At 34.3% G+C, this 25494-nt stretch overlaps 1 protein-coding gene across 3 annotated transcripts in view; it reads right to left on the reverse strand.

The window, feature by feature from the left end:
* The window catches only part of CDH18 (cadherin 18), a 1123324-nt gene extending 1107316 nt beyond the window's left edge, over positions 1 to 16008 (reverse strand). For all 3 annotated transcript variants that reach the window (XM_025387876.1, XM_025387869.1, XM_025387867.1), the window contains exon 1: positions 15611 to 16008. The gene's annotated coding sequence lies outside the window, so the exon portion shown is untranslated. The remainder of the gene's footprint in view (positions 1 to 15610) is intronic.
* Between the last annotated feature and the right edge of the window lie 9486 nt (positions 16009 to 25494).

The raw sequence follows: 25494 nt of genomic DNA on the forward strand, positions 1-25494 counted from the left end.
AAACAATGAGATACTGCTATACATGTGTTAGAATGGCCAAAATTCAGAACTTTGACAATATTGAATGCTGGCAAGGATGTGAAGCAATAGAAACTTTCATGTTTTGCTGGGGGGGACATAAATTGCATAGCCCCGTTGGAAGACAGTTGGCCAGTTTTTTACAAAACTAAGCAAATCTTACCTTACAATCTAGAGCCATGTTCTTTGGTACTTACCCAAATAAGTTGAAAATTTACATCCACACAAAAAACTGCACATGGATGTTTATAGCAGTATTATTCATAATTGTCAAACCTTGTAAGGAAGCAAGATATCCTTCAATAGATGAGTGGAAAAATAAGTTGTGGTGCATGAGGACAATGGAATATTTTTCCGTGCTATAAAGAAATGAGCTATCAAACCAAAAAGACATGGAGCAACCTTAAATTTATCTTACTAAGTGAAAGAAACCAATCTGACAAGGCTAGATATTGTATGATTCCAATTATAAGAAATGCTGGAAAAGACAAAACTATGTAGTCAGAAAAAGATCAGTAGTTGCCAGGGGTAAGGGTGGAAGGAGAAATGAATAGGTCAAGCCTAGAAGATTTTTTTTAGGGCAGCTCAACTATTCTGTATGATACTATAATAGTGAATACATGCCATTATATATTTGTCAAAACCCATAGCATATACAGCACTAAGAGTAAATTCTAAAAAATAAAGTCTATTCAAAAGATTAAAAAAACTAAATGCAATAAAAAATGGTTTTCTTAGTTGAAATAATTCCAAGTTCATGATTGAACATTATGTATGAAACTGATTTTTTTCAGCCTCATAATGTCTTCATTATTAATTTATTTCAGTATCTAAAAGAATTCCAAAAAGTTCTAAACAAATAACATCCTGCATTTTGTGTTTGAAAATAACAATTCTATGGTATTATGCTAAGAGCTGCCTCACAAGTTCCAAATCAAATAGGCTATTATGAACAAGAAGTGTATGCAATAAATTTTACAGCAATATTCAAAGGTATTACAATAAAAATTTCGAAAAGTTTAATTATAAAATTCATAGACATAGTCTCACAAAAACCAGAGATCTATAATAGAAAAGAAAATAGGTGACCTACTTTGTACATTCACAAATCCAAAGGGTAAGATAATTTAGTGGGAATTGATTTTTCACTTAAGATAGTTAATATATGTAATAAACTCTTGAAAATAGAAATAGAAATTAGTATCAAGAGTTTTAAAGTTGCTTGGGGACAAGGAGAAATATGAGTTTAGTACTACACACAAAGGATTACAGGATATTATTGTTCAATAATGCCTAAAGAATCTTCTCAGAATATGAGAATATTTGAGAAAACATTTCAAGGCAATCTCATGTACCTATGTTACTAAGCAAAATGTGGAATGGGGTTAGTAAACATTTTAATAATATGATATACATAAAGGCATGGTTGCCAAAAAATAATTGATCTGAATACTATATATGATAAAAATGTGTTTCATCTGCATTTAGTATTATGATGTTAAATAGAATTAACTAGAACTTTATATTCTAATACAGTTTATAATCATTATTAAAAATGCTGTAATTACTGTCTTGTAATTATTTTGTTCCCCTAACAGTAGTATTTGACCAGCCCCTCTCCCCCAAAAAAACAAAAACAAAAATTGTGCTTTTATTCTTTTATTTGTAGATTTAAAACAGTGTCGTGGAACAAAACATTATTGAGTAATTTTCTTAATTTAAAATTAAAACAATATGGAAAGGCATAGGCATAATATTTAATATGGATAAAACAAGTAGGTTTAAATCATAGAATAAGTTTGTTTAGCACTTCTACATCTTTAGTATGGCTATGAACTACCTGAGGATAATGTTAAAATGTATATACTGATTCAGTTAATGCTGGTGTATTTCTATCATTTTTAACAAGCTCCTAGTTAATGTCAATTCTACTGGCATATAGATCATACTTTTAGAAGGTAAGGGTTTTTTTTTTAGCATGGTAAACTAACTAACCTAGATCATCTTTTTCCATAATACATGAAAAAATTAACTCCAAAAGTATCAGTAAGATCTGACTCACACTGAGTTAATCATTACTCTAGGAGTTATAACATGACAGCAAAAAAAGCATAAATGTCTCTGCAACAAATAATATATTTTTATTTTTCAATTACTTTGCTTGAAAAATAGAGGATGGGGCAGAGTGAGAAAAAGTATATTGGTGTCAACAGAAATCTTGACATATGTGAGAGCTCATAAATGAAACTATCATCTAAACACAATAGCAAAAGTCTGAAATTTACAAGTTAAAATGTAGACAAACAATTGTTTCTTGTGTGATCAGCATTTTGAAGCACAGTTTTAAGCTTAACAGAATAGGAATACACTTTTATACTTTTGCATAGCCAGGAATAGAATGACTTCTTAATCTTCCCAAATTAAATTGTTGACAATAAGTTCAACTTGTTTTTTGTGTTTTTTTTTAAATAAATAAAATTTAGAAAGGAAACTACTTAAATGTCAATAATTTCTTTTTAAATTAGTGTTTATGAGTTTTACAATCTTTTGCTGCTGCTGTTCAAGTACCCATTCACAGGCCCAAATCAAAACAACTGGTTGTGACAAATCTAAAGTGTACTTAGTATGCACAAATTAGTAACTGGTATGTTAGAGAGCTCTATTGCTTAGGTAACTCATTTATTTACATTACCTGTAGTACCATAGTAGTCACAAAAGAGCTCCTTAAACTCATATTATTAGCCAAAACAAAATGGGGCTCTGATCTTGAGGCTAACATTTGAAATTAAATAAACTAGTAGAGAAGCCTATGTGTGATATATTTGCCACAGTAACCTCTAGTTATAGAAGGAACCCATGGCAAGTTTAATCTATGACTATTAATGTTTAAGTACCCTACTTCTATCTTTTGATCAAATTAGATCATGTTACCCCATGATTTAAAAACTATTAAAGACTTACCATTCACAACATGCATTTTCCTTAGCATAGTAATAATTATATACTTCCACAATCGGTTCACCTATATCTCCAGGGCCCATACCTCCTGCTTCCTCATAACAACTTTACATTTAAGCCGTGGTGAACAACATGCAATTTTCACAGCCCTCCATAATCATTCTTAATATCCTCCCTCTTCCCACAATTATTTCTTGCATAATTATCACCATTTATTTATTTATTTATTTATTTATTTATTTATTTTAGATGGAGTTTCACTCTGTCACCCAGGCTGGAGTGTATTGGTACAATCTCTGCTCACTGCAACCTCCACCTCCCAGGTTCAAGCAATTCTCCTGCCTCAGGTTCCCGAGTAGCTGGGACTACAGGCACATGCCACCATGCCAAGCTAATTTTTTGTATTTTTAGTAGAGATGGGGTTTCACCATGTTGGCCAGGCTGGTCTTAAACTCCTGACCTCAGGTGATCTGCCTGCCTCCGCCTCCCCAATTCATCATTTTAAATACAACTCAAATATCAAGTGCTCTGGAATCGCTTTTCATATTTAGCAATGAACAAGGCGAATTTCTTCTTTATTGTCTCTTCCCTTTTGCATAACATCTTGCATTTATAAACATTTTAGCAGTAATTAAATGCTGTATTGGCCGGGCACGGTGGCTCAAGCCTATAATCCCAGCACTTTGGGAGGCCGAGACGGGAGGATCATGAGGTCAGGAAATCGAGACCATCCTGACTAACACAGTGAAACCCCGTCTCTACTAAAAAATAAAAATACAAAAAACTAGCCGGGCGAGGTGGTGGGCGCCTGTAGTCCCTCCCAGTTACTTGGGAGGCTGAGGCAGGAGAATGGCGTGAACCCAGGAGGCGGAGCTTGCAGTGAGCTGAGATCTGGCCACTGCACTCCAGCCTGGGCAAGAGAGCGAGACTCTGCCTCAAAATAAATAAATAAATAAATAAATAAATAAATGCTGCATTACTTTTGCCATTTTAGAGGGAAGAAAATTTTGTGAGGCTTCCATTTGGTTCTTTATCCCATAATATTCTCACTGTAAGGGTCAGAGATCTAATGGAAAGATATTGCCATTAGCCAATTATTCTTATATTAAGTATAGTTTCAGGAAGTAAGGAAAGAATTATGATGTAGTTTAACAAAATAACTGAGTTCATTATGATTTAAATGTAGGGCAATACTTTATATATCACATGACCACCATAATCACTCACTTTGGGAGATCACCGTATATTTTGGGTCACCAGAAATTAGTACCAATTCAAAGCTAGTGAGTGTATTTTAAAAATTGAAATATTTTTTCCCCTTCATGTATGGTCACCCTAGTGAGTCACCATAGGTTCCTTTGAAGAAGGATTTGGAGGAAATTTACAATGTATCCCCGATGCAGAATAGCTCTTCTTTACTCAAGGGAATCCACCATCCCAGTTAATTAAGTTGTTCCAGATATATGTGAACTGGCCTTGTTTTGAGAACTGGTTAAGGGACCATGATTTTTCATTATGGGAACTCAAGTCAGGTTTCTGACCATAGACCGAAAGTTGTTGTTGTTGTTGTTGTATATACTCAGTAAAATTTTAGTAGAAAGAGTATAATCAATTGGCTAACAGCAAAGATCCTTGCAAGTAAAATTCTGATTACTGCTTAGTTCCTGCTGCTTATCTGGTAAGTGCAAAATCTTAGCTGTGGTGGTTAATTAAGCATTGCTCCTTGGCTTCTATTCTTCTGGAATCTCTCCATCTTCATTGATATCAGGAAGCCCATATCAATGGTGGCATCTCCCACCATCACACCTTGACTGCTGTGGAGGGCACTACAAAATGTTTAAATTGGTGCTTGAAATATTCTGACACTCTCACCTTTACTTATTTGTTATTGCCTTTGTGAGTGGAATATTCTGAGACCTCTAGGTTGGAGAGAAGTGAAAGAGAGTGGGGAGTGAGCCTGCAAATAATCAATCTGCTCCAAAATTCCTGTCTTCCTGAGCCTTTGCATTCTTCCTTCTATGTTATGATAAAAAAAAAAAAGTTCCAGCATTTTAACCTTCTAGAATGTAGGTCATTGTTGAACACACTTTTCGCTCAACTAACCAACTAAGGCCTTAGTGCTATTTTCAGGTATGCAAGCAAACCTATTAAATATAGATCTCTGGTAGGTACACCCACACTGAAGAATGTGGCCCAGTCCCATATTATATTTTGTCATCTTTTATCTAATTCTCTTAAAATCTAGTACCTCACACAATTCCCTGATTTTTGCTGACATCAATTAACAAAATCTTGCAAATATTTTGAAGTGCCAGCTAATTCCTCCTGGGCCAGATTTTATATATATTCTAGGAAAGGCTGAGCACTGACTCTAATTAGTAAGGTCAGGAGAAACTAAGGGCATGACTAAATCTGGAAGAAAATGGGCTACCTTTGCAGGGCAAGTACCTCAGGTGATTTACTCCAGATCATCAAGTAATAGAAGGCTAGGCTACAATACTCAGAGGAAGCAGAGGAAGGAGGCTTCTGTTGCCGGCAAGAGACTCAGGTGTTTCAAATTTCTCAGTGTAACCCAACCCACGCAGATGCCTTAAAAGTTTTCTGATTCTCTTGATTTTTTTTTTGAGATGGAGTCTCGCTCTGTCGCCAGACTGAAGTGCGGTGGCACAATCTCAGCTCACTGCAACCTCCATGTTCCAGGTTCATGCGATTCTCCTGCCTCAGCCTCCCAAGTAGCTGGGAGTACAGGTTCATGCCACTATGCCCAGCTAATTTTTTTTTTTTTTTTTTGTATTTTTAGTAGAGATGGGGTTTCACCATGTTGGCCAGGATGGTCTCGAACTCCTGACTTCGTGATCCGACTGCCTCGGTCTTCCAAAGTGCTTGGATTAATAGGCGTGAGCCACCACGCCTGGCCTGATTCTCTTGATTTAAAGCCAGGAGCTTACGTGTGTGATTTTTTTGGCTTGTTTGCTTTTTTTTTTTTATCTGTAAGCCATCAAATGCAATTAAAATGATGATTTCATCTTATAGTCTTGTAATCACCATTATGAACGAAGAGTGAAAGGCAGTTACCACTTGGTTACACGAGCTTTGCTTTAGAAGGCCCATACCACAAATAAACCTAGTTGGCTATCTGAGAAATTGGAAAAGCGATTGCATACTATAGATTACTAGTACTCCAATTACCATTAGCAAATTGTTTAATACTGTATTCAAGGCCAAATGCCATGATCAACGCAAGTCCCTGGACCCAATGTTGGTAACCCACCCATTTTCTGTTATCAACTTTCCTTTATTCACTTCAAGCATGAACTCTTTATTCAGTCAGGATTGAGTCAGGCAAACAGAAAGCACAGCAGTTATTTCAACAGAATATTTAATACATATCTTGAAAGACTGAAAATAAAGGAGGAAACAGCGAGGTAGCACATATTTTAAATGTTGGAAGCAGCCACCATCCCTAGGGCTGGGAGAACAAAAGAGACTTCCTTGGTTCTGTTTCTATGATCTTTTAGATTCAAATAAATACTTTTTAGAAAGTGACATAAACTTTCAATTTACACTCTCCATGTTGAAGTACATTTTTCACCTTTTTTTTTTTTTAACAAACGACTTTGAAATATTTTGTTTTCCCAATGACAGCTACTTATTGAGAATATGAGAACCTAAAAGATGGAGAAGGAGCCCCATGGAGCAATGGAATAAGCAGTGCCTGCTGGTGCTGTAACCAGTGAGGTGGCACAGTGAGGCTAGTTTTAGGAATACTAGCAACAGCTGGAAACCAGAAGCAACTGCTTCTGGAATTACCCACTGCTGTGGAGGTGAAGCGTATTATGAGGTCAGGCTGACAAGGGAAGCAAACAGAAAAGAAAGGGGAAGGTGCTTTTTTTTCCATCCTGCTTTGCAACTCTATATGGTACTCTCTTGGCAGATCCTAATGAGTAGCAAGCTGGAAAAGGAGAAATATTCTTTCAAGAGCCTCAGTCCCAGTCCAGCATCATAGAAGAGAGTGGCACATTTAAACACAAAAGACAACAGTTTAATGACTGGGACAGTTTTCTTCCTTGTTTACTAGATGGAGAATGCCTAATCTGTTTTTGGTTTTGTTTTTTGTTTGTTTGTTTGTTTTTTGAAACAGTGGCCCGATCTCAGCTCACTGCAAGCTCTGCCTTCCGGGTTCGCGCCATTCTCCTGCCTCAGCCTCTCGAGTAGCTGGGACCACAGGCGCCCGCCACCTCGCCCGGCTAGTTTTTTGTATTTTTTTAGTAGAGACGGGGTTTCACCGTGTTAGCCAGGATGGTCTCGATTTCCTGACCTCGTGATCCGCCCGCCTCGGCCTCTCATAGTGCTGGGATTACAGGCTTGACCCACCGCGCCCGGCCGCCTAATCTGTTTTTATTTATCTTTGCAGCCACTTGAATAATTAAGAATAAAATGTCATATCTAGGATGTGTTCAGCAAATATTTCTTGGATGGTTGAATGAAGGTTAGGAAGAAGATAGTTTAGATCACATTTTCAAGAACTGTGAATTTAGAAGCACTGAGTGTAAATATGAGTCCTGCTGTTGTTCATATGTCTGTGATTTTTGTCAGTCACTCTTCTAAGCTTTTTACCTCTAGAACCTCATTGAACCTGTAGATTAGCCCTCTAAGGTATATGCCATTATTATAAAGACGACAAACACAGGCTGACAAATGTTAAAAGCCTTCTCTAAGGTTCTGGAATGAATGTGGCAATTTAACACAGTGTTAAAGAAAATGAGCTTGAGAGACAGAAGGACCTGGATTTGAAACCCAATGACCTACTCTCTTTTTCCCTCTATCAAAGGAATTTTATAATTGGGCTTCAAAAATTCCTCCTGGAAAATCTTTAGCATTCTCAGTGATAATGTTGCTGCGATGGGTGAAAATGTTCTGTTCTCATTTAGAGTGAAGGAAAGCTTTATTGAGTAATGTTTTTGACAATACATTGGTTAGTTTTTGAGTTCAAGTCAAGGAGTTAAATATATTGATTTATGACAGAAGTACTCAATAATTAGGTGGCAGGAATGATACCCTAAGTACCTCTGCCACCCAACAAATAAACTTTATGAAAAAGAATATTAAAAGCAAACATAAATTATTAAATGAATGTCAAGAGTGGGCATTTCAGAATATAAATTAATTCACTAGAAAAAAATATGCTAACATACATATCCACATGCAGAGACAGAGATGGCAACTGACAGAAAATTATGGCATTTTAAACACAATTCCTATCTATTCCTTTGAGGACCACTAAACATCTTGAGAAACTGGTGGTCTTATTTATGCTTCGTACACTCATTTGTCTGTGTATTGTTTCAAGAGTCCTTCCAAAATGTAATTAGTTTGTGAGCAAGCTAGTGCAATCCTTTCCTCCAATATTAACATCTTTTAAATTCAAATAAATGCACCAAAGGGGGGCATAAGCAAATCTCAAATTTGGATTTTCTTCCTTAAAGAGCTTTCTCTCACCAAGTACTTTACATTTTGTTTCTAAGGGATATCTAATCATATTCACTGCATAATGCACCCATATTCATCTCTAACACTTTCTATTTTGAAGGGGCTTATACACATTAACCCACCTATTATACTATAACTGCATGCTGCTTTCAATGAGTAGGCAGGAAAACAGCTGCAGAGCAGTTAAGTGGGATGGCTACAAGTCGTGTACATACCCACCTTCCTGTAATATTAGAACATGAGACTTTAACCAACTACATTGCCCTCCATTTTAAATGAAAAGAAAAGGGGAATGGAGGGGAAAAGAAAGTCAGAGACATTAAAACATTTTCAAAATCATTTATATAGCTTGTACTCCAAGCCAATATTTTGAATTATTCCTTCAAATAAACATACTCAGCCAGGCGCGGTGGCTCGTACCTGTGATCCCAGCTCTTTGGTAGGCCAAGGATCACGGGGTCAAGAGTTCGAGACCAGCCTGGTCAACATGTGGAAACCCCATCTCTACTGAAAATACAGCCATCTCATTACTAGGTATATACCCAAAGGATTATAAATCATGCTGCTATAAAGACTGGACACATTTATGTTTATTGTAGCACTATTCACAATAGTAAAGATTTGGAATCAACCCAAATGTCCATCAGTGACAGACTGGATTAAGAAAACGTGGCACATATGCACCATGAAATACTATGCAGCCATAAAAAAGGATGAGTTCGTGTCCTTTGTAGGGACATAGATGCAGCTGGAAACCATCATTCTCAGCAAACTATTGCAAGAACAGAAAACCAAACACGCACGCATGTTCTCACTCATAGGTGGGAATTGAACAGTGAGATCACCTGGACACAGGAAGGGGAACATCACACACCGGGTTCTATTGTGGGGAGGGGGGAGGGGTAACGGATGGCATTAGGAGATATACCTAATGTAAATGATGAGTTAATAGTTGCACGACACAAACATAGCACATGTATACATATGTAACAAACCCGCATGTTGTGTACATGTACCCTAGAATTTAAAGCATGTAAAAAAAAAAAATAAATTAGCTGGTCATGGTATAATCCCAGCTCCTTGGGAGGCTGAGGTAGAAGAATTGCTTGAACCTGGGAGGTGGAGGTTGCAGTGAGCCAAGGTTGCACCACTGCACTCCAGTCTGGGCAACAGAGCAAGACTCAATGTCAAAACAACAACAACAACAACAACAAAAAACTCTTACCATATGATCTAGAAATCACGCTCATTGGTATTTACCCAAATGAGCTGAAAACTTACATATATACAAAAGACTGAAGATTAATGCTTATAGCAGCTTTATTTATGATTGTCAAAAGTTGGTAGCAACCAAGAGGGCCTTCAGTGGATGAATGAATAAAGAAACTGTGGCTCATCCATACAATAGAGAACAATATTCAGCAATGAAACGAAATGAGCCCTCAAACCATAAAAAGATATTGAAGAACTTTAAATGCATGTTGATAAAGAAAAGCAAATCAGCAAAACCTACCTACCATATTCCAACTACATGACATTCTGAGAGACAAAACTATAGATATATTAAAAGATCAGTGCTTGTCAGGTGTTATGGAGAAGGAATTGAGGAAGGCATGACTAGGTGGTGCACAGGAGAATTGAACGGCAGTGAAACTGTTCTGTCTGATACTATAAACGTGGATATATCTCATTATACGTTTGTCAAAATTTATGTAATATATATTACAGAGAGTCAACTCTAATATAAACTATGAAGTTAAGTTAATAACGTGAATCAATAATGGTTCTTCCATTGTAACAAATATACCACACTAATGCAAGATGTTAATCATAAGGAAAACTGGCAGAGATGGGAGGATGACTGGTACATAGGAACCCTCTTCTTTTCCATCATTTTTTGTGAAGCTGAAATTGATTTGAAAATAAAGTCTGTTTATTAAAAAAATAAATTGTGTGCCATAGATGTTTGAAACCCATTTGCTTTGCCTGCCATAAAACAATGTTAGCTATACATAATGCCTCACTACTGGATCTTCTCTCATTTTATTTCTGCCAAGGATAGGTGAGAATGGATAACTTTTAACCTATAAGTGATATTAGTATATCTGGTAGACAGGTAAAAACACTCACTCTCTTTTACACCTTATTCATATTATGATTAATAAAATCATGTTCTAATCTGATTCTTTATCTTCCTCTATTCTCAGTAACTTGGGCCAAAATCCTCTCATTCACAAGTTAGAGTGACTGCAGTTTAGTAAACAGCAGGTCTGGCTCAAGGATGAAGGTACATGACTCAAGACAGAGTCCTAATGAACAGGAAATAATGCAACAGAAGAGGCATCCTACGGACCTATCTGACCTATCTGAAGTCATATCTAAGCAAATTTAAATGTAAAATAACCAGATATAATGGCAGTGCCTTTCTCTCTCTCTCTCTCTTTCTCTTTCTCTCTCTCTCTCATCCCGCCACCCCGCCCACCGTGTGTGTGTGTGTGTGTGTGTGTGTTGGAGTTGGAGGAAGGATCGAATATAGAGAGGATACTTTGAGAAAATAAATGAAAGTTACAGTACACAAATCATGGTACACAGTACAGGTGATTCTATTTCTATGTTACTCAGACTTTATAAAAACAACTATACCCAGATATACACACACATTCTCTTCCAATCATATGCACACATAGTTTCACAAAGACAAATAGGCCAAGGAGTAACTTCGTAGAGAAAACAATTCAGTTCATTGATCATAACAACAAGAGAGCAAATAGAAACTGACATATACTTTCAAATTATTAACATCATCTAAATCCATTAGATTAAACCCAATAGACATGAGTCCTCTTGTTTCCTTATAAAGCCTGATATCAACCTATTACATTAAAAATTACCCATTTCAGTTACTCATTTTTCTGCTTCCCACATCTCTAGAGAGAATTTTCCTCATACTCTGTGAGAAATATTGAATATTGAATATAGAATATAGAAATATTGCATGACTGTGATACCTCTACATCTTTATCATTAAATAGAGAACATGAATATATCCCTATCATTGTTACGATTGTCTCTTGGTTCTTGCCCAAATTTTGCGACATACAAAAGTTTCTATACAGTTGTTGCATTTTCATTTATTTGTCTTATTTTCAATTTTAACCCATCTCCATTTCTGTGCTACTTTAATATAAAAGATAATCTCTTTTTAGAAGACATTAAAGTCCTTAATACATTTTTATGTATGGTTTGCATCAAAAACATAGCATTGGAATTCTCACTCAAGTCACATTGCTTAATAGTTAATATTATCAAAATCTAATTTTGTGAAAAAGAAGAGCATTACATCATACACCAGTAGATGTGGAATGATTTTCACAGAACTTTGTGTATTGTATATGCTAGTTGCATTCAAAATTCACAATTTTCAGGGTATGTAAGTTTTCAAACAGAGAAAAAAAAATCCTATATATTTACTCTGAAAACACCAGTAAAGGAGATATCGTTACCATTTTCACATTTCCATTTTATTTGAGCAACTGCTTTTCTACACTGATAAGTCAAGGAGCTATTCAATAAATGATTGAATTCCACGATTCATTGCTTAGAATTCCTCCTTTTCTCTCACTTCTCAAAAGAAATGTCACTCACATTGTGTATGTCACTTCTTTCTCTTTCCATGAGCTAGCATTATTTGAAAAAAGCTTAGACTGACTAGGTAAGTTGCCTGTTTATAGACTCATTATTAAATGCTGCATCACACCCAAACAAATCCCGCAGTAAGAGAAGATCTCCAGCTGCTGTAGAGATGGGATGAATGTGTTTCCACTTACTAAGAAAGTCTACAGTGCAATTCAATATACATAGCTTTCAAAAGTGATAAGGGAAATATCTTTTCTTCCCATAATAAGCCCTCCCATGAACCTCTGTGTATATAATGACAACTTTATATAATGCCAGCATACAGTATCTTCTGGAATTTAAAAATGCATTTTCTATGCCTGTGTGGATAGTAAAACATTCTTTTATCTTCAATTCTTCCGTGCCTATTTTTGTAAAAGAAAAGAAAAAAAGGTAATATTCTCTTTTTAGCTGCCTGCTGATCTCTTCTCCTGAAACCAAACTGCATGGAAGCCACAGAGTCATTGAGTTTCTGTGCTGTCCCTAGAGATGTGGAGATCATGTAAAGAATGTTTCTTCCCTCAGGTTTGGCCTTATTTTTATATTTCTTATGATACTGTTTGTGTAATGTATTATCTTTACATTTGCCTAAAATAGGTCATATTAATATTTCAAGCCATTTTTATATACAAGAATATTTTAAAGACAGTAAGTTTGAAAATCATAGGATATATGTCATTTTCCTGTGAAAATAAAGACTTCGTATTGATCTTAAATGTTTCTTTGTGTGGGGATAAGAATAAAGCTACTTTTAAAAGTATTCACATTATAAAAACAGGGAAAACACTTCAAGAAAGCTCTATAACCTCTTTCAGTGGTTTGATGAGTATAACACAGGAAGAAAGAGCCCCCTAATGGCTCAGATATCTATAAAAACAGAAGAGGTTGTACTTTCTCAATTCTTGTTTAACAATGGCTAAAATGAGTAATCAGGAAAGATATCTGATGCTATGGAAGCGAATGGACAGTTGAATAAAAGGTCAACTAGAGCTCTCTCAACAATGCAAACAACAGTGTGAAACCCTAAAATGAACTGGCGAAGTAAGCTGTTAGATTTCAGACTGAGGGTGATGCTTACATATGTGACTCCTAGCACACCTGTCTCCCTCAATTATGTTTGCGGAGAAGCACTGATCTGGAACTCAGGAGACATATTCATTACACAGTTGGAAAGTGTGAAATGTTTTTTAAAAACACTTTCTTTTTTCCAATCATTGAACATTTCCTGTTAATAACAGGGGAAATCAAATTTCTTACCGGAGAAATTACAGAATTTGTAAGAAAACAAAAAAGGGAATCAAAGTAATATTGAGTATAAGCTAAGAAGAATGTCCTAGTGCAAGAAGCATACAGTGCTAAGAAATTACTTTAAAAGTATTTTTGAAAGAAGAATATGCCTATTCACAGAAAAAAAAATTTAGCATTGATGTTACATCTACTTATGCTAGAAATTTAATGGTCTCATAAAAACATACACAATGCAATTAGAATTACGTTTTTATTTTTATTTTTTAAATTGCATATAAGTCAATATGGCCCATAAGTAAGTACCAGGAGGAAACTGAACTGTATAAAACAACTTGGATACTTAAGGTTGTTGCAACAAAAATTATAAAATTTAAAGTAATTTTGTACATTAAACTTAAAAATGAGTAGAAGAATTAGTTAAAACAAAGTTACATCCATGAATGAGATGTCAGATTATTTGCATAAATAAAATGGAATTATTAAAATATAATTTTGAATACAATTATTAAAAGCAATCTTACCATTATAAGCAAAACAACTAAACAAGGTTATAATAGATTTAAAACAAATTCTGTGTGGGAATTTGGCATTATACTGCAACAGTATACATAAATATATGGTTTACTGTGCCAGTCACCACTCTCAGTTAATGGTTTGGCATTTGTTGCCCAAATATATTACTTAAATATATGTATATGTATACACACACACACACACACACTTTTTTTAAACAAATGACTTAACTTAAAAACAAAAACATCACTATTCTCAAATACGTATCTCTATTTCCTAAGATCAACTGTACTTTCCAAAATTTATACCAACAATTCAGTTATTCACTTCTGATGTGATTATATCAATAGAATACCAAGGTAGCTGTAATAATACTTGCATTATTAGGAACCATCTAAATATCATCTTGCATTTAGAAAACAAAACGAACGTCATGAAAAATAGTGTTTTTCAAACATGCATTTTTAATTAAAATACAAATAAGGGTGAATAAAACACACAAAAGCAACTATTTAGAGTATGTATTAATTCTAAATTCAGACATATTGGCTACCACTAAGGTTGGCAATCATGTTCTTGTTTGAAACACTGAACAACATATTAAAAAGTTTTGCTGACTTATCACAGAAAGCAGTTTGTTCTTTGATAAGAGGAGTGACTCAGGAAACATCACTCAAAAGGACAGTTAGAGCAATTATCAGGGTAAAATATCTCTTAATTAATCCAAAAGCAAATAAATTGACATAAAATGTCACAAACCATTCCAGTTCCAGTAAGCATTAAATAAGTCCTTTCTGTCACAATGTTTTCTCCTTAGCAGTTGATATCTGTGACCTATAAAACTGAGGTCAATCAAATACATCAGGACTGCATTGCCCCAGCTCATTATTTCTAGTCCAACCCATCAATCTCCTCAGATATCATTTAAAAAACTCTATTCTTCCCAGCAGAGGATATAATATGTGCGAAGTTCCCATATATTCACAGATGCTTAACCGGCACGTAGCATCACTGTCATGCAAAACATTAACTGATGCTACTGCAGGTAAGTAATGAACTCTAAAGTAGCTAAACATCTCCAGAATCATATTTCTTTGCCTTAGCTCAATACTTTCTTAAGCACAAATGCTGACCATCAATAGCCACAATAAGAGGGCACTCTAATGTCACATCATTTAAGAAATATTGTGTTTGTATTGAAGAGTTAAAACTGCAATCAAAAGACATATTTAGAAAAAAAAAAAACCCACTAGCAATCACTGAAAAGCATGATAGTATCTATGTCTGCAGAAAATATAATAATTGATAGATAACATTAATTGTGCTCTCTTTATATGCTATTATTTACCAAAGTTGCTTAATAGCTAAAAACAATATTTATAAACATATTGTAAGCTTGTCCCAAACAATGTACTTTGTAATGTAAACTTGGCTTATTTTTCTTCTTTATGTGGAGTATCTGCTACAGAAACTTATAATGTAGTGATCTTATTTTTGAAAAAAATCTGTACCTGGAGATTTTTTTTAAAAGCAAATATATTAATATAAACACAGTATTCATTTCCATCTTTCTAAATCAACATACTTGTGTATAGAATTTCCTTTAATGCATCACTGCAAACTCAGTTTTAAAAACATGCAAAGCTATGAGGTATTTTGCTGTGAATAATTAAAAAGAAATACAGAGATAAAAATTGAATTTCTTTACCTGGAGTGTGAAACCGTTCCTGTTCAATGCTGGAAGAAAGTGGAACTGGAAAGGGAACTTGATTTTTGTTTTCTTCTCAAAATCTGCTTTAATGATGCGGGAGTAAGATGAGCTATTCCAAGGTGAAGTCTGTTATTTCTTGCTGGAGCTCAGAGCTGACATGTGAAAAGAAAGGCACCTCAGTAAGTTGTTCACTGAGGGAGCTACAGAGCAAGATTATCCGGCACAAGCAGTCACATAGTGATGCTATGGAACGTGCACTGGCTTCCTCCCCACCTTGCGTTCCTCTCTCTCTCTCCTTCTTTTTTTTTTTTTTTTCTCTCTCTCTCTTTCCTTTTCACCCTGACGCTCGCTCAGCTCTGAGTCTCAGCTCCTGCTGCTGCTGTATAATCAATCTAGCCTGTCTGAAGCTAATAGTCCCCTATTTAACCAGCCAATCAATGGCAAGGATTCCACTGCTAGTCCCAAGAGTCTTTTCCAAGAGTGGTACAAACAATAAGAGTTTTGCCAGCAGTTTAGCCAAGTATTTTTCATTATTTTATCTCCCTTAGAGATAGGGCTTGAGAGGGCAGAGGCTCAAAGCAAGCTTAGTGTTACTGCTGATTTTTGCATTTTAAAAATTTACTCCTTCCTAACCAGCTGATACTTATAATTATCCTCACCTCCTATCTATTATCATAATAAAAATTGCTGCAGAGTAGCCATGTGTGATAGGATTTCTCATTCAAACACGTAGGAATATATTCAGTAACAAAATTATATACAAATGCTTGTTGCTAGAAACAATAATGCCTCCAGTAGCCCTTATGAGGAGGATCAATTAAAGAACACCTCATTATACTGATTTATTTTGAACGTTATCTATTTTTATTTTAGAAAATCATGGTAAATAATTTTGTTTCTCCTAAGGAACAAGAGGTGATGTTTGTAGATGTTTTTGAACGAGGGTCTGAGTCAGACTTCAGTATATAAAACATTTTTTCAATTTTAAAGCATTAATCTACAAAAGGATCCCTCTGAATGTATCAAATAGAGCATTTCACACCTGATTCATCCCTTCAAGGTTAAGAAGATTTTCTTCTTAAAGTGACACATTCATTGCTCAGCTGCTGTGACTGACCATAATAAAGAAGCACAAAGCAAACCATTGAAGACCAGGCTGGTTTCTCATTTCCCACATGCTTCCAGGGAGGCAAAAAAAGCAAAAGAAAAAAGAGAACATATGGGTCGCATTAGCCAAACCCTAGAAATGCAGTCTTTCTCAATTTCTAATTAGGAGGTGGTTGCTTATCTCAATTTCACACTGCTTGGTCAACTAACCTTTTAGTTACTTTTTCTTTGTAATACTGCATTTCTGCATTCATTAAAGCAAACTGTATAAGCATCTTTAACTGCTTCAATTCCCAGTTGACATTAAATTCCAGGCAGTAGTCATTGTAGTTCCAACCTTCAGCACCATATAATACAAATAAAAATTTATCATAGGTGCTAAAGCATCTTGTAAATGAATACTGAAAAGGTCATAAGGTAGGTATGATCATGAAGTTACACTCAATTAAAGTCCAAATTGTGAAGTGTTGTAACGCCTATCAGAGACACACTTCTTTGATTTAATTGACTCAGTTCTGCAAATATTTATTGAGCAACTCTTTGCATCAGACTGTACATTTAATTAAGTAAAGGAGAGAACAGCCTTCTTTGTGTTTTTGGTATTTTCAGTGTAGTGCAGTTTGGGTAGTCAATCACCCAGGAGTTTACAATCTCGTAGGTAGATAAGGAGTTCTTAAGTAAGCAAAACACGAGAGAGAGTAATTACCTGCTTTCATCAATAATTCGAAGAGCAACAAGTAGTCAAGATAGATCATAGCTCCTCTGAAACAACAGAAAGACCCTGTAAAAAAGATAGACTTGCAGTGATCCTTATCAAAGAGAATAAAAAGCAATTTATAGGGAGAAAAAGATGGTAATGATGGTAGCGGGATAGGGGGGTGGGAGGAACAACAGAAGCAAAAGGAAAATGTTAAAGGAGGTGGATGATGGGAGAGGGGTGTTGGAGAAAGAGGCGAGTGAGATAGGTGGCCGGAACACTTAGGGCCCAGGAAGGTAAATGAAAAAAAGGGAAATGCTCATAATATGTAAGACTTTGAATGCCAGGCTGACAGTAATTGGGTAATTGAGAGCATTTCATTTTGTATTGTTAAACAGAAATGTGATAAATTTGTAAGTATGCTTTGGGAAACTCTATGTAACAAAATGGTGTCACTTAAGTACTAGCATGGAACCCCAGAGAAAGTCAATAATCGCTAGGGAGAAAATTGTCAAGGTCTCCTTTAGGAGTAATAATGGGTAGAACCAGTGTGCTGATGTTGGAAATTAGCAGAATGAATTAATATTAAAAGGCATTCTGAAATGAGGTCTCTGCATGACTTTGCAACCTAATAAGAAGAGGTGCAGCTTAGGAAAGCATTAAGTTTTCAACGTAGGTGGATGGCTGAAAAAAAAAAAAAAAGTGAATGGCAAATAGCATGCTTACTTACATTCTATCTCAGTTTTTGATGTCATAATATTTATCTCTAATTAAACTTGTTTTATTGTTGTTTTTATGTGCATTTTCCACTACACTATAAGCTTCATGATGGAAAAGAACTGGTTTTGTACAACACTTTCTCCCCAGCATTTTCAGGAATTGTACTGGGCATATATTAGTTTTCCAATAAATAGGTGTTCAGTAGAAAACAATAAAATATTCCCATGTTTGGAATAATGGAATAATCACTACATCACAAGTCCTCAGCTCAGAATTCTCCAAAAATTATTTCATTTAACATGCAAACACTATAAAATAAATATTATCCCATTTTACACATAAAGAAAGTTAGTTTAAAGAGGGCAATTACCTTGTCTAATGACACACAATCAAGCAATAAGTGTCTACTGAATTCCAAAGCCCATGTTCTTTATAATGTTGAGTTTTCAGGAACCAGCAGGTGATATAACAGAAACTAATAATCTGGATATTAATTTGTGGGTTATATAATTGATCAGGTGGAAAGAACAAAAATAAATCAAATTAAAACTAAAGGTTAGGATTCTGGGAAGATGGCAAAGTAGGATGTATCAAAAATCTATCTCTGCTCTGTAGACAAAAATTGCACTAGCAGAATCTGACTAATGTAACTATTTTAGAACTCTAGAGTCTATTGAAGGCTTACAACTTCCAGTGACAGCTTAGATGGTTAATTTGTAGTTAATTTGGTCCATTTAAGCTCTTAGCAAAGCAGCAGCCAACATCCCGCTCTTAAGCCCTATGGCAGGCAGCTGTGCATATATTTCTAGAATAGACTGCATATAGTTTGTGGTGGCCAGGGTTAGAAAAAAATGACCCTGCCTTCCAATATTGGAGATCTGTTCTATGACCACTGATTGCTTATCACAGAAGAGCACAAGAAGAGATAGTGGCCATTGTTGCCCCAACTTCCCTCGATGTTGCAAGCTCCTCCCTCTCTAAGTAATGTGTCTTTCAGGAGATTTATAGAGCTGGTACCTTTTTCCTTATTCCTTTTTTTCCGTTTTCTATTTAGGAGCTAGACATTGAAGACTAGGATATTCAAAAGCAACCATGTGTACAGATGAAATTAGAAAGTTACCAACCATACCCAGGAAATAGAGTAGGCTCAGAAAATACTTGAGAAGGCCTTATGTTTGTACAACATGATGACCAAACAAATCCAAACCAACAAAATGAAAAACAAAAACAAAACAGAAAACAGCCAACTATGCGGGAAGGGGATAGTCTGATTTCCTGAGTTACTACATTATTAGATTCAAATGTTTACTTTAAACAAGAAATCGCAAGGCATACAAAGGAATAGGAAAATATGGTCTATTCAAATGAAAACAAAATAAAAATAAAAACTGTCCCTGAGAAAGAATTGAAGGCAGATCTACTAGGCAAATATATTAAAACAACTATTTTAAAGATGCTCAAGGAACTAAAAGAAGGTGTGGACAAAGTAAAGAAGATAATGCAATATTTGGTGAAAATATGAATAATGAGATAGAAAACCTAGAAATAAAACCAAAAAGAAATTTTGGAGTCAAAAGTATAATAATGGAAATGAAAACTTTACAAGAGGGGTTCAAAGGCCGATTTGAACAACCAGAATAAAGAATCAGTGAACTGGAAGTTAGGACAATAAAATTTATTGAGGCTGAAAAAACAGAAAGATCGAAGAAAAGTGAACAGAGCATAAGGGACCTAGGTGACACAATCAAGAAGACCAACATATAGGACAGTGAAAATGTTGAGGAGAAGACAGAGAGAAAGACACAGAGAATATTTAAATAAATAATGACTGAGAACTTCACAAATTTTATGAAAAACATGAATATAAATACACAGGAAGCTCAATGAATTCTGAGTAGGATGATATCGAAATAACTCACAAGACATTATAGTCAAATTTTAAAAGCTAAAACAAAAGTAGAATTTTGAAAGCATCTAGAGAAAAGCTTAGAGGCAAATACAATGAATTCTCAATAAGATTATTAGCAGATTTCTCATAAGCAGCTTAGAAGGCTAGAAGGCAATGGGCTGATATTTGCAAAGCACTAAGAGAAAAACTTAAAAACCTGTCAACCAAGAATCCTGAATCTGGAAAAACTGTTCTTCAAAGTGAGAAATAAATTAAGACATTTTCAGTTAAACAAAAACTTAGGGAGTTTTGCTTTATTATCAGTTTTAAATACTTGACCTTCCTGCAAGAAATGCTAAGTCAGGCAGTCTGAAATAAAAGAACAACAGACAGTTATTCAATGACACATGAAAAAAGAAAGCTCTCAGTCACGGTAACCATATGGACAGTTATAAAACATGTATTACTGTTCAAGGGTATAAAACTCTACCTGTTCTTTTCTAAATGATTATTGTAACTTTGGTTTATAACTCCAAGTTTGTTTTCTATATAATTGAAGAGACTAATGCATTAAAAAGTTATTAGTTTATGTTTTGGGTTACACAATGTATAAAGAAGCAATTTTGCAACATCAAAAACCCAAGGGGATGGGATAGACCTCTTACAAGAACAGTTACTGTATGCTATTGAAGATAAGCTTATGTAGGTTCAAGTTACTCTTGTATCTTTAGGATGTTATTGTCCCCATGGTAACTACAAAGATTGTAGCTATAGAATTATTCAAAAGAAAATGAAAATGGAGTTTAAAATGTTTTATTACAAAAAAATCAACTAAGAGCAAAAGAAGATAGTAATGCAGGAAGTAAGGAACAAAAAGTCATAAAGCAGTTAGAATATAAGCAGAAAAATTACAGAGCTAAGTCCCTTATCCTCAGTAATTTAAATGTAAATAAATTTAAATGTAAATAAACTCACTGTTGAAAGACAGAGAGTGGCAGAATGGATAAAAACATGATCCACCTATATGCTATCTACAGGAGGTTCACTGTAGAATCAAAGACATAAATAGATGGGAAGTTAAAGAATGGGAAAGTATATTTTATGCAAATAGTTACCAAAAGAGAGCAGGTATGGCCATACTAATACCAGACAAAATAGACTTTAAGTCAAGAAAATTTACAAGAGACAAAGAACACTGTTACATATTAATAAAGTTTTAGTAAATGAACAACATTTAATAATTATATACATTTTTCAAATAACAGCCCATAAATTATATGAAGCAAAAATTAATATAATTGAAGGGAAAAACAGTTCTAAAATAATAGTTGAAGACTTTAATAACCCATTATCCACAATGGGTAGACGAATTAGGCAAAAGATAAGTTAAAAAAATAGAATTATTGAATGACAGTGAATGAACTAGATCTAACAGGCATACAAGAACACTCTAGCCAACAATGTAATACACATTCTTCTCAAGTACACCTGGAACATTTTCTAGGATAGATCACATTAGGTGGTAGATCCCCCCCAAAATGGAAAATACTTAGAGACAACTGAAAATAAAAGAAAAACAGCATACCAAAAGTTACAGGACATAGAGAATGCAGTGGTAGAGAAGAAGGTATAGCTATAAATGCTTACTTTCTTTAAAAAGTGTGATCAATTTAACACATTCACCTATGACTTAAGAAACTAGAAACAGAAGAACGAACTAAACCCAAAGCTAGCTGCAAAAGAATACGAAAAAACAGAGCAGATATAAACAAAAGAAGTAAGAGAAAAATAATGTTAAAAATGTATGAAACCAAAAATTGGTTCTGTAAAATAACTGATAAAATTAACATATGAGATATACTAAGAAAAAATAGAAAATACTAAAATTAATAAAATGAGAAATGAAAGGGTAGACTTTACTACAGATTTCAGAGAAATAAAATGGAGAATAAGGTAGTGTCATGAGCAATTGAATAAAATTATCAAAAAATTGATAATATAGATGAAACAGACACATTCCTAAAAACACAAAACTGACCAAGAATAAACCACAGAAAAATAGAAATTATAAATAGAAATACAACTAGTAGGGAGATTGATTCAGTAATCAAAAATCTCTCAAGAACAAAATGCTTGCTGGCTTTATTGGTAAAATCCACAAAACATTTAATGAACTAACCACCAATTTTTCTCAAACTTTTCCAAAAAATTTAAGAGAAGAAAACATTCTGTAACTTGTTATATGAGACCAACATTACCCTAATACTAATGCCAGTAAGTGACACTACAATAGTAGCAAACCCAAGTTAGCAGCATATTAAAATGCTTATACAACATGACCAAGTGAGATTTATTTCTGAAATGCAAGAATGGTTCACCATAAAAAATGCAATTTAATATACCATATTAAAATAATGAAGAGGAAAACATAAACAAAATTAATTGTCTTTTCATGATAAAAAAAGGCTACATGTGAAAAACTCACAGGGAACATCATATTTAATGATGAAAGACTGAAAGCTTTTCCTTTAAGATCAGGAGTAAGACAAGTATAACTATTCTCTTCTCTTCTTTTCAATATAGTATTGGAAGTATCAGCCAGAGCAATTAGGCAATTAAAAAAAAGACATCCAAATAAAATGAAGAAGTAAAATTCTCTTTACCGATGATATGAACTTACATGAAAAAAAAAAAAAAGTATAGGTTCCACAAAATAAAACCTGTTAGAACTAATAAACAAATCTAGAAAAGTAGCAAGGTACTAAGTCAACAAGAAAAAATCAGTTGCTTTTTTCTAAAAGTAACATAAACAAACCAGAAGGAAATTAAGAAAACAATTTCATTTATACTAACATCAAAAATGATAAAATATTTAAGAATTAATATAACTAAGGAGGTTAAGGTCTTAGACAATGAAAATACAAAACATTGTGGAAAGGAATTAAAGAAGACACGAATAAATGAAAACAAATGTTCATGGATTGGAAAACTTATGATTGTTAAAATATCAATATTATCCAAAGTGATCTTCAGATTTAATGCAACCTCTATCAAAATCCTAATTGCTTCTCTTTCTGCAGAAATAGAAAAAAAATATTCTACAATTTATATGGAATCTTTAGGTATCCTGAGTAGTCAAAACAATTCTAAAAAGAAAGAACAAAGTTGGAAGACTCACAACTCCTGATTTCAAAACTTGCTACAAATCCACAGTAATTAAAACACTGTAGTGTTGACATAAAGATATATATATGTGTGTGTGTGTGAGTGTATACTATTCATTACTAATGTAACGAATAGACTACAAAAATAAACCCTTGCATATATTAGCACGTGATTTTTGACAAAAATGCCAAGATCACTCATGGAAAAAAAATTATCTTTTCAACAAAAGGTGAAGAAAAACTGGATATCCTCATGCTAACAAACAAAAAAAGCTGGACTCTTACCTAATTGCATATGCAAAAATTAACTCAACCTATGATCTATTGATCCAGTAAATAAAAATGTGACTAACTGTATGTTCTAAAACTACAGAGGTCTTAGACAAAAACTATGGCAAAAGCTTCATGACATAGGATTTGTTAATTATTTCTTGGATACGACATCAAAACCATTGGAAACAAAGGAAAAAATAGTAAAAATTGAAATTCATAATTTTTAAATTGTGCATCAAAAGGTATTATTAATTGAATACAAAAGCAACCCACAAAATGAGAGAAAATATTGGCAAATAATATATCTGCTAAGAGATTAGAATCCAAAATACATAGACAACTCCTAAAATTCAACAACTACGAAACAAACAATCAATTTCAAAAATGGGCAAGACATTTGAATAAACTTCCCTCCAAAGAAGATAAGTAAATTGCTAATACGCACATGAAAAGATGCTTAATATCACTAAGCCATTAGGGAAATTCAAATCAAAACTATAGTAAGAGACCACCTCAAAAACATTAGGATGGTTACTATGAAAAACAAACAGAAGATTATAACCGTTGTTGAGGATGTAGGAAGGAGAGAAATTAGACCTCTTGCACTATTGGTGGGAATGAAAAATGGAAGGACTGCTGAAGAAAACAGTGTGGTGGTTTCTCAGAAAAATAAAAATTGAATTGCCATATGCTCCAGCAATTCCACTTCCGCATATATATGCAAAAGAATTGAAAGGAGGGTCTTGGAGAGATATTTTTACACCTACGTTCATAGCAACATTATTCAAAACAGCTAAAACATGGAAGCAACCCATTTCCATTGACAGATAAATGGAATTTTAAAAGTTGGTATGTACAGACAATGGAATGTTATTCAGTGTTTAAAAGGGCTGAAAATTCTGCATTGGGCTACAACAGTAATGAATCTTGAGGGTGTTGTGTTAAGTGAAATAAGCCAGTACCCAAAAGACAAATAATAAATTATTCCACCTATATGAGGTCCCTAAAATAGACAAAATCATTGAGACCAAAAGTAGAATGGTGTTACAGGGGCTAGTGGGAGGGAGAAATAGAGAGTTTGACAACCACTAGAGCCATGTGTAAAGAGTAAGGGCGAATGGTAGGAGGGATTAGGAGGAGGGCTATTGGAGAGCTATGCAGAATAAGAATAAGTACTGAGTTCCATTAGAGGGTAAGTTGACCAAGCGGAAAGAGAAGTTTGGCAGAGCTTCCCTGAGGCCCCAGCTGTGCCTGCAGATCATGAATTTCCAGTAGCACCAATATGCAAGATTGCATGGATTTCCTGGGCTTGTTGTTCTCACTAGCTTGGAATCCTCAGAGATGACAAGAGTCATAGAAAGCGGTGATTATCTTCTACAAGAAATTTGGCAGAAAAAGGAAAAGAGAGAGAGAGAGAAAAACTAATATTCTGCATGCTTTGAGCAACCGAGAGTCCAAACCCCTTGTTTTAGTAAAGGTGTTAAAGAGTATATTTCTGTAGATAAGGGAAAGAACTAGTTGAAAAAGACAACTTGAGAAAGCAAATAAGAGAGACTATGCTTAATATATTAAGTCACAGAGAAAATAAGAAGGTGGGGCCAAAAGCTTTCATGGGGAATTTAGTACTTAGAAAGAGGAAGAGGTTATTTATTTGAAAGCTAGAAGAGTTAAGTTTTATAGAAAACATTATTCTTGTAAATTAATTAATGTATTCCAAAAATATTATTAATACTTAATATTCCAAGTAATCTACTAGGAGTTGGAAATTTAAATATATAAGTAGGATTTTTTTTCTGTGTTCAAGTTGTCAAATCAAGTACAAAAATTATATATTTTTAATTATGTATAATGTACACAAATATAATTATTAATATGAGTAAGTTCTGCAATAAGCTTAGAGCACTAAGAATCATGGAAATGGAAAAGTCAGAAACATATTGAAAGATGAGCATACTGGTGTGATGAACATACTGAAAATTTGTGTATAAGAAGATTTCACAATAGAGGAAAAAATAAAATAAAGTAAAATAAA

This window comes from Theropithecus gelada, chromosome 6 (genome assembly GCF_003255815.1).
Source record: "Theropithecus gelada isolate Dixy chromosome 6, Tgel_1.0, whole genome shotgun sequence".
Classification (NCBI taxonomy): domain Eukaryota; kingdom Metazoa; phylum Chordata; class Mammalia; order Primates; family Cercopithecidae; genus Theropithecus; species Theropithecus gelada.